Below are 10340 nucleotides of genomic sequence, written 5' to 3' on the forward strand. Positions count from 1 at the left end.
GAAGAAGGTAGGAGAAACTTGCCGGGCCCAGTATTAGAGCTGGAATGGGAGCCCAGGGTGCAGGGTAGTCAGCCTGGGGTCTGCACTGCTGGGCTTTTACCTGAATGAAGGACCTGTGTTACCAAGCGTAGCATCTGCACCTGCCTTTCCTCCCGTGAAGCAGTGCGCTGTCCTAGCGCATTTCCTATCTGGCCCCATAGTACATTTCAAGCAATTTACCAGAGGCAGAGTGCTACCCAGGTCTCAGCATGAGATGTGAGGTCGTACGGTTTGAATCGGGACTAGTTGACCTCATACAGTCGGACCTCGGAGAAGTTGCTTTCTCAGCCCAGTGTCCTCATAGACAAAATAAGGCCAGCGACAATGCGTATCTATCCCACGGCAGGAGGATCTGCCTAGGCTAAGGTGTGCAAGTAACTTACAAATGCTAAACACCATGCCAATAATGACTGGAGTAATACTTCTGGTCAATTGTTGATTATTCTAGTTAACAGATGTATTCTGTCTGAAAAATGAAATTGAGATTCCTTACAGCTGGAGAGAAACAGTCAAGTCCAGCCTTAGAATAAGGAGTCCACGTCCTCTTTCCTCCTGCCTGAGTAAGTCTGCAGCTGCTTTTCTATAAATGATTGTTTCTCTTTGTAGAACACAGAAGTAAGTAGAGAAATAGAGTTTGTATTTTCAGCAGCTATCAAAGCCCAGTAAACTTCTTGCTGACTCACCTCTTGGTTGAATTTGAGTGTAGAGAGAAGAGTAGTTCAGTCCTTTCTGTGTGTAGGTGAGGAAACTGAGGCCCAGAATGATAAAGTCACTCAGCAAGTCAGCGGTGGGGCTCTTGGACCAGATCTGAGTGTTGTGACTCCAGGGCGGCCCCTCCCACTGAACCACGCTGTTCCACGTGTGGCCTGGTCTCAGACACTCTTCAAGGGAAGCCATCAGCCTTCAATGAACACGTGTTGAGTAAATAACGAATCTAAGAACTGACATAGAAAAACAAGACATTTTCTTCTCTAAGTTCTAAATGTTCTATAATCACACCTAAAATGGAATTTCAAGTGGTTTGTGTGAAGGAAGGATTTTTAGGACAAATGTATAAGCCACTAGAAATGCAATGTTTCTAAATGATTGATGTTTGAGAAATTGAATTTGGTTAGATTTTGATAACTTAATGCACTGAATACTTTCTATTATAAAATTTCATAAAAACAAATGTCAATAATTGTTCACAGGGTTTATTAGCAATTTATCCATTTACAAAGATGCTTAGAAATGGTTTGCTGTCTCCCAAATTTTATTTTATTTATCAAGCAACAAATTGCTTGATAAATACTTAAATTTCCTCTGTGATTGTATTTAAGCATCTTTTGGTTGCCAGTAGCAGTAAGTGACTATGCCTTAAGCAAAGACGGACGAGAGGAGGGACGGCTCAGAAAATCCAGGAGCCAGAGCAGCAATGAGGGCAGGCAGCATGGCTTTCTCTCTGCAACACACATGTGACTTGAGAAACAGTTTGGCCCAGGTAGAGACAGATCCACTTGGCATCAACTATGGCCAACGGGGCAGATGGTGTGCTAGACTGGGAGCTACTGCAAGTCTGGCTCTGACATTCAGGTACTATGTTTAGAGTAAACCTTCCCTTTTTAAAATTCTTCTTGCCCTGGTGGATGCCATGTTTAAAATGGATAATTATACTGCCACCATGGCAACCAGAGTGGATCTGGCTTCATTCTTTCCCCGATAGTTGGGACGTGCTCAGCGAATGGAAATTATCATTTGTATTCTTAAGGTAAGTAAAAATTAGGTGGTGGTGAGGGTTATAATTATTCCATGGTCAATATACACGATTTTCAAAATATTTTTGGTTCCTTGAATCATAGATCTACTCCATAAACATGAAAAATCCAAAGCTCACTAACAGTGAAATACTTTCAGGGCACAAAGATCTGCCCTAAAATATCGGTCTGTTGAAGGTAGGGATACGCCAGGATGAACTTCAACGCTCCTCATTCAATGAGAAAGGCTAGTAATGAGCATTTCACTTTGCAAATTTTGAGGCCTTATTTCTAGACTCAAGAACATTAAGAAAAGTGAAAACTAGATTGAGCTGCACAAGGGAAGGATAAGAAAAGAATGTGTGAGGACAACTGTGAAATAGTTGGGGGGTTATTCCATATTACACTATCGTTCAAAAACGATCTTTGGGGCTTCCCTGGTGGCGCAGTGGTTGAGAGTCCGCCTGCCGATGCAGGGGACACGGGTTCGTGCCCCGGTCCGGGAAGATCCCACATGCCGCGGAGCGGCTGGGCCCGTGAGCCATGGCCGCTGAGCCTGCGCGTCTGGAGCCTGTGCTCCGCCACGGGAGAGGCCACAACAGTGAGAGGCCCGTGTACCGCAAAAAAAAAAAAAAAAAAAAAAAAAAATCTTTAAGGTCAATGTAAAGAAAGGACACTATTGTCCTTTTTTTAAGCCCTGACAGGACGTATGGCTGTGACGCAAATCTTCGGTGACGTTATCATTCCTGCCTCTGAGCTTGCAGTGCAACCTAATTTTTGGAAAATATGACAACTGAATAGACCACAGAAGAACAAACTTGATAATACTAGCAAAAACCTAAAGTGACAGCGTTGTTGTAGTTCCTGGGGCTACTGCCTTGAGGAAGCAAAACATACAGACAGATTTACTCACCTTATTTCCTCTTTTATTCCTGTGAGGTTCCTTGGTAGTCTGACTCTTAATGTCAATTTTATTTATATTTTCTAATATCCGGCACAGGAAAGAAGCTAGTGAAGGATACTTCTGGCCTTACTGGTAAAGTCACAGCACTGAAGCGTGCATGGGATAGCAGACTGTTGCATCACCAAGGGCAGACGTTCCCCTCGTTGGTGGGGCGACTTGGAATTTTTGACAATTGAAGGCGTCAGGCCAACATTCCTTAAGTGCAGAAAAAGCAGAAGGTCAGCCCGAGAAATTAAAATGTGGACGATAAAAATCAGATATCTATGGGAGCCACGAAGAGCTTCTGGTCAATATGATGAAACACTAAAAAAACTGCAGGAAATGTGCAGGAGGGAAAAAGGGTTATTACATCCTTAAGAGCAAACACAAGAAAGGAAATTCCCCACGTGCCAAAGCAAAGGAAGTCAGAGTCAGAACAGTAAGCAGCTGCTGAATAGGTGGGCAGGTGACAGAGGCCTGGCCAGTTGAAATGCCCTACCTGCTGGCCGTAGTGATGGAGGTAAGAAAGGGCAGGTACCCCGAGCCTATCACTCCGCATCTTTCCTGGAACTTTCTTCTGGAGCTAGCAGCACAAGTACTTGTTCTCCTTCCATTGGAGCAGCTAACCTGTGAGGATTTAGGTCTGGGGCTTCCAAGGTGGCCTTGCCCATCACATGGAGAACGTCTGCCTGGAAAATGAGAGAAATATAGTGCCCTGATGGCAGCATTTCAACCTCTGAAGCCACACAAACCCCTGGGACGGCCAGTTACGTGAGTCAATAAAATCCTTTTCTTCTTAAGCCGGTTCAAGATGGGTTTTATACTAACCAAATCTACTACGACCTCCACTTCCCAATCTACTGACCTCCCCAGGGTAACAGCTGTCAACTGTTGGTGTATCTATCTTTACAGATCTTTTTCTTAGAAATTATACACACTCCTCCACAGTGGTTTTAACACCACAGATTTCACACTCCTCCCATCAAAGATGCGGTCTGGTTTCCCTTCCCTGGTCTCGGGATGAGCCTTGCCGTCTGCCCTCATGAAGAGAGTGAAGCAGACATGGTGCCGTGAGAATTTCAAGGCTGGGATGGACCAGCAGACCAGCTTCTGACGAATCCCTCCTCTCCACGGATGCTTCGCCTTGAGACAGGTGTTCCAGCTGTATCTTCAGCTGAGCCCCAGCTGGCAGCCAGTGCAACCACCAGGCGTGTGAGCGAGAACCTGCAGACAATTCCAGCCCAGCCCCCCACCCCATGCCAAGTGAGCAGAGATGAGCTGTCCCCACCAACCCTGCCCAAGACACAGATTCCTGAGCAAATACATTTAGGGGTGGATTGTTACATAACGGTAGGTAGGCAGAACAACGCCTAGGCAAAGGTACAGTTTTGCTTTGCTTTGTTTTTTACATAAATGGGATCATATCGTATGTATTGATCTTCAAATAGCTAATTTTCTTCCTATGTAACACTTTGCCCTGGAGATCTTTCCCGGTCAACACATGGAGATTAATTCAGTATAATTAACTATTGCAAATAATGATGTCCTATGGATATGCCATAATTTAAACATTCCTCTAAAGATCAGCATTTAGATTGTTTCAACTCTTTTTTTTGAAAATCATGCTAAGATGAATGTGTTGATCTTGTCATGCACGTACATGTGTATTTCTCTATGAGAGATACATAGAAATGAGATTTTTAGCAGAGAAGATTTTACACTTTATCTTTCTACTGAATTGTAAAAAAAAAAAAAAAAAAAAAAGCTGTGCCCTTTTATATCTCCGCCAGCAGTGTAAGAGAATACTTACTTCCTTTTGCCTTTAGTGCCGTTGGACAGTAACCAAATAAAGGTTTTCCCATTTTGAGAAAAAAAATATAGTTATACATGGTTATATCTGAAATACTTAAAATATTACTTATTTTATACCTATTATATAATACATACATTTTATATACATGTATTTAAATATAATTTGCACCTTCTTGGTTTCTAGTTATTTTCTGCAACTCTTCAGGTGTATATTGGCCATTTGTACTTATTTGAAGATTATTCATTTTCCTATTGCTTCGTTATGTACAGATATTTTCTCCCATTCTGTTATTGTTGTTTTATCTTTGTTTATGTCGTCTTCTGTCGTAGGAACCTTTACATTTCGAGATCACCTCTGAACTTTCGTCTTTATAGGGTTACATTTTCCTTAAGAAAGTCTTTTCCACCCTAAGATTATAAAATGTTCTCCTATATTCTTTACATTTAAAACAATGTCTGCTTTATCCATCTGGAATTTATTGTGGTGTTTAGGGTAGGGAGTTAATTGAAATTCCATATGGTGTGGGAGAATACAGGCCCTGAGGCAGAAGGACCTGACCTTGGCCTCTGGTACTTAGGAGCTGTGTGACCTGCGGGCGCTTTCTTCATCTCTCTGAGGCTCAATTTCTTTCATTTGTAAAATGAGTAATAATACGCATCCCTCAAAGTGATAATATGAAGTTCAAATGAGATGACATATAAAAGTGCCTAGAACTTAAACTTAATGTGTATGTTAACTCTCACCAAATATTTCCCCAAATGGATGGTCAATTGTCCCAACCCAATATTGGATAATCCGTTACCTTCTCACTCATATGGAATGTCAACTCTATTATATACTCATTTTTTATATATACATGGATGTCTCCATTACTTTCCACTGATTCATTTATTTATTCCTGCAAAAACAGGCAAACAAAAACTTCACTTTTTGGTATTTTTTTTTATACTTAATAGGACAAACGTTCTATTTGTTTCCATTAACTGTTATAGATTAATTTGGAGAATACCTATGTATTTGCTATTTGAATCTTCTTGTGCAGGTATATGGTATATTTCCATTTACTCATGAGATCTATCATAGCCTTCTGTGAAGTTTTCCCATTTTCTTCATAGTTCTTATTGGTATTTTGTATTTTAGTTTCTACCTTACATGGACCAATTTTTCATGACTTTGCTGTATTGGCCATTATTTGTGGTTAGTTTTTGTATGTCGATCCTTCATCTGGCCACCTCGCCTGCTGACATTTCTCTTTCAGTGAAAGAGAAATTCGTTTCTCAGGTGTCAGTTGGCTGAGATTTTCTAGCTGTGCCTGGAGCACCTCCGTGCTGGTGGCTGCATTCCTGCTCAGAGCCTGCCTTTCTTTCCTTCACCAGAGTCCTGATCTGGTTCTCGCGGAAATGCTTAGAGCGTTCCACCATTATTCTGATGTTGACAGAGATTCCTAGTGAACACCGTTTGTCAGATATTCTGACAAGTTACTCCCATGATTTCTATTTCCAGAAATTAGTGTTGAATTTTGTTAGATTTTTTTTTTTCAGTGAGGTTGGGGGTGGGAGCAGCTACATGTGGGTCTTCTCCTTTTTAAAAAATTTAGTAAATTGTCTAATTTTGAAAAATCTTGGCATTGTTGGAATAAACTCTTCATAGACATGATAGATTGATCCTTTTAATGCACTTCTGTGTTTGATTTGATAATATTTTAGTATTTTTATGTCTCTGAGATGAAGCTTTTTATTTAAGCTGTCCCATTTTGTTTTGATGTTAGGATTGCATTAGCCTTACAGAATGAGTTTAGAAGGTTTACCTCTTTTTTTATGCTCTGGAAGCATTTCTATATCACAGGAACTATTTGTTCCTTGAAGGTTTGCTAGGAATAACTGGGCAATAACTGGGCATCATCTTAACGATCCTTTCCAGTCCCTTCTAATCAGGATCTCTGCTTCTTCTTGACTCCATTTTACCATTTCACATTTTCTATATTTTATATTGCATTTTTCATTAAAATAATTATTTCATCTAGGTTTTCAAGTTTATGACATACGGTTGAAGATATTACTTGTAATCTCCTTGATGACTATGGTATGGAACCCTCTCCTTTCTAGTGTTATTTATTGTATATTGTCTCTTGTTTCTTAAATTGGGTTGTCAAATACTAGTCTATTTAATTGGTCTTTTCAAAATGCATGTGTCTGGTTTTATTGATCAAATCTGTTATTATTTTCATTTTATTGATTTCTTCCATTATCAGTATAACTTTCTTCTTTCTTTGAGTTCATTGTGTTGGTTTTTTCACATTATTTATTTATTTATTTATTTTCCCTCCTGCCTTATGGAGGCTTATAAATGACAAATAAAATTGTATGTGTTTTAAAGTGTACAACCTGACGGTTTGGCATATTCATACCACAATCAGGCTAACTAACACCTCCATCACCTCACATTGTTTCCCTTGTGTGTGGTAAGAATGCTTAATACCTACTGTCTAAGCAAACTAACACAACACTGTTAATCAACTATACTCCAACATAAAATAAAAATTTTAAAATAAGAAAATAAAATAAAATATTAAAAAATCTGCTAAGCAATTTCAAGGATACAATACAGTATGAACTGTAATCACTGTGTTGTCATTAGACCCCCAGAACTTATTCATCTTATAACTGAAGGCTTGTGCCCTTTGACCAGCATCTGCCCACCTCCCCAACTCCCAACCCCTGGTACCCATCATTCTACTCTCTGTTTCTATGAGTTCAACTTTTCTTTTCAGTTTTAGATTCCATGTGTAAGTAAGATCATACAGTATTTGTCTTTCTCTGTCTGTCTTCTTTCACTCAGCACAATGTTCTCGAGGGTCATCCCTGTTGTTGCTAATGTCAGGATCTGCTTTTTTGTCATGGCTGAATAATATTTCATTACATTACATCTGACATCTTCTTTATCCATTCATATGATGACAGGCACTTAGGTTGTTTCCATATCTTGACTACTGTGAATAAAGCTGCAACGAACATGGAGGTGCAGATATCTTTTTGAGATACTGGCTTCATTTCCTTCACATATATGCCCAGGAGTGGAATTGCTGGATCATGTGGTAGTTCTATTTTTTAATTTTCTGAGGAAACTCCATATTGTTTTCCATAAGGGCTGTACCAATTTACATTCCCACCAACAGTACACAAGGATTCCCTTTACTCCACACCCAGGCTACCATTTATCATTTGTATTTTTGAGAATAGCCATCCTAACGGGTGTGAGGTTGTATCTCATTGTGGTTTTAATTTGCACTTCCTGGATGATTAGTGATGTCGAGCACCTTTTCCCGGATGACTTCCCAGATGATTAATGATGTCAATGTACCTGTTGGACATTTCTGTGTCTTCATTGGGAAAATGCCCAGTTGAGGTCCTTTGCCCATTTTAAAATTAGGTTATTTGTCTTTTGTTATTGAGTTGTAGGATTTCCTTACATATTTCCTTATCATATATATGGTTTGCAAATATTTTCTCCCATTCTTTAGATTGCCTTTTCATTTTGTTGTTTATTTCCTTTGCTGTGCAAGAACTTTTTAGTTTGGTGTAGTCCCATTTGTTTATTTCTACTTTTGTTTCCTGTGATTTTGGTGTCATATCTAAAAAATTATTACCAAGACCAATGTCAAGGAGTTATACACTCTCTGTGTTCTTTTAGTAGTTACTCTAGACTTTTCACCTACGTAGGTAGCAAGTCCTGAAATTAATTAACTTTTTTGCCCTCCTCCCCAACAATATAAAGACCAATTTATATACATTGTTGTCCAGTATTTCAGTATTATTTTTCCTCACAAGTCAGACATTACCATTATTGTTTTATAGAGCCAGTATTTGTTTACTGTCTTTGCTTACCACACTCCTGCATCTCAGATGTCCTCTTTGGGATTTTTTTTTCTTCCTTAAATTCTGACTTTAGGGGTTTCCTTTAATGAAAATATGTAAGTGGTCTGCTCTTTCCAATTGAGTCTAAGAATACTGAAAGTACATTTGACTCTCAATTTTATAAGGCAGTTACTCAGGGCAAAGAGTTCTCAAGTGGCAGGTTTTGCTCTCGACTCTTGGAGAGAGGCTTCCTGACTTTTGACTTCTCTTGCTGCTACACAGACATCAACCCTGCGTCTAACTGCCCTTCCCTTGTGGTGATCTAGCTTTTCCTTCTGGCAGCTTTTAAGTCTTCTTTTCTTTTGAATTCTGCAATTTTACTTTTGTCTGTCCAGTTTTGTTTTCTAATTTTTCTTAGGATCCACCTAGCTTCATTGATCTGAAGATTGGCAGCTTTGAACAGAATTTAAAATAGTTAATATCCATTATCTTTTCTAATTTATCTCACCCCCGTTCTCCTTGTTATAGCCATCTGGAACTCCAATTATATACACATCATAATTCTCATTCTATTCTTCATTCTCTTAATCTCACTGTTAAGTATATTTTCCCTCTTTGTCTCTACACGTTACATTCTTTGGCTCTATCTTCCAAGTAATGAATTCTCTCTACAGTAATATCTAATCTATTTATTCTGTACATTAATTTCTAATTTCAATAATATTTTTCATTTCTAAAACTTCTACTTGGTTATTTAAATTTTTTCCTTGTTCTTTGATCCTATTATTGAGATTCTTTTATTTTCAAATTATTTTAAACGATTATTTTATAATGTTTGTGTGATATTTCTAATTTCTGAAGTCTTTGAGGGTTTTATTTTGCTGTCTGTAATTCTCAGTTCTGGTACCTTGTTTCCTTGTCATTTTCTTTCTTTCTTTATTTACTTCCTTACTCACTTCTTTTTACTGTGGAAGAGCTAATCTCTTTGGAATTTTACCTGTAGAAATTCTTGAGGCCTCAGTGGAAGGTGAGTTCCTCAATTGAGGAGTTGCTTTTTCTTCTGCCAACAGATTAACAACCCGGAAACCAAGTAAAATTAAAATCCCAGCTTGTGGGTTTTCAAACCATACAACTAGGAGAAATTCACACCACAAACACACATGACAGCTGGCTTGTGTTTTCAAATCTCCCCCCTTCACACAGCACCAAGGTGGAGAAAGACAACTTTCCCTGTTGTCCTGTTCTGCAGGGCAAATTGATTTCTCATTCTAGCTTTTTGAGAACGGACTACGCTGGCTTTCCCACTGGGCTGGGTTCTGGGCCAGAGCGAGACCTAAGAAAGGTCAGGGAGTTCTGCCCCAGAATGTGTTCCCCCTGCACCTTGATTCCCACACAGCCCTGGACTCTGCACCTTGGGTCCCACACAGTCCTCTGGGAAGAAACCAGGACTCCAGGGTTTGGCCTAAGGAGAAAGACATTTTTGTCACTCACAAGGATTTCTGCTTTCCTTTAGGTTTTGGCCTCTGTGGATTTGTTTTTTTTCAATCTCATGCCATCTCAGCAATGCATTTAAAAAATATTTTTAAAACATATGAATCACTTCAATCTGAGGGTGTTCGGGATATCTAGCCTGCCGTATTGCTGGTGATAGAAGTCTTTTATCAAATCCCTTCTGCCCAGTAAACAGTGAGTTACAGGAGACCAGGAACCTTGACTGATGCCAAAGCCAGTCATTTCAAGTTCAAGTAACTGGCTTGAAATTCTAAGTACCATCAAGGCAGTTTTTCTCCTGAAAACTTTTTTTTTTTTTCGGCCATGCCTCGTGGCTTTTGGGATCTTAGTTCCCCGACCAGGGATCAAACCTGGGTCCCCTAGCAGTGAAAGCGCCGAGTCCTAACCACTGGGCCGCCAGGGAACTCCCCCTGAAAACTCTTAAGGCTGTAACTAAACACCACAAT

This window comes from Mesoplodon bidens (genome assembly GCF_964165515.1).
Source record: "Mesoplodon bidens genome assembly, chromosome: 17".
Taxonomy (NCBI): Eukaryota; Metazoa; Chordata; class Mammalia; order Artiodactyla; family Ziphiidae; genus Mesoplodon; species Mesoplodon bidens.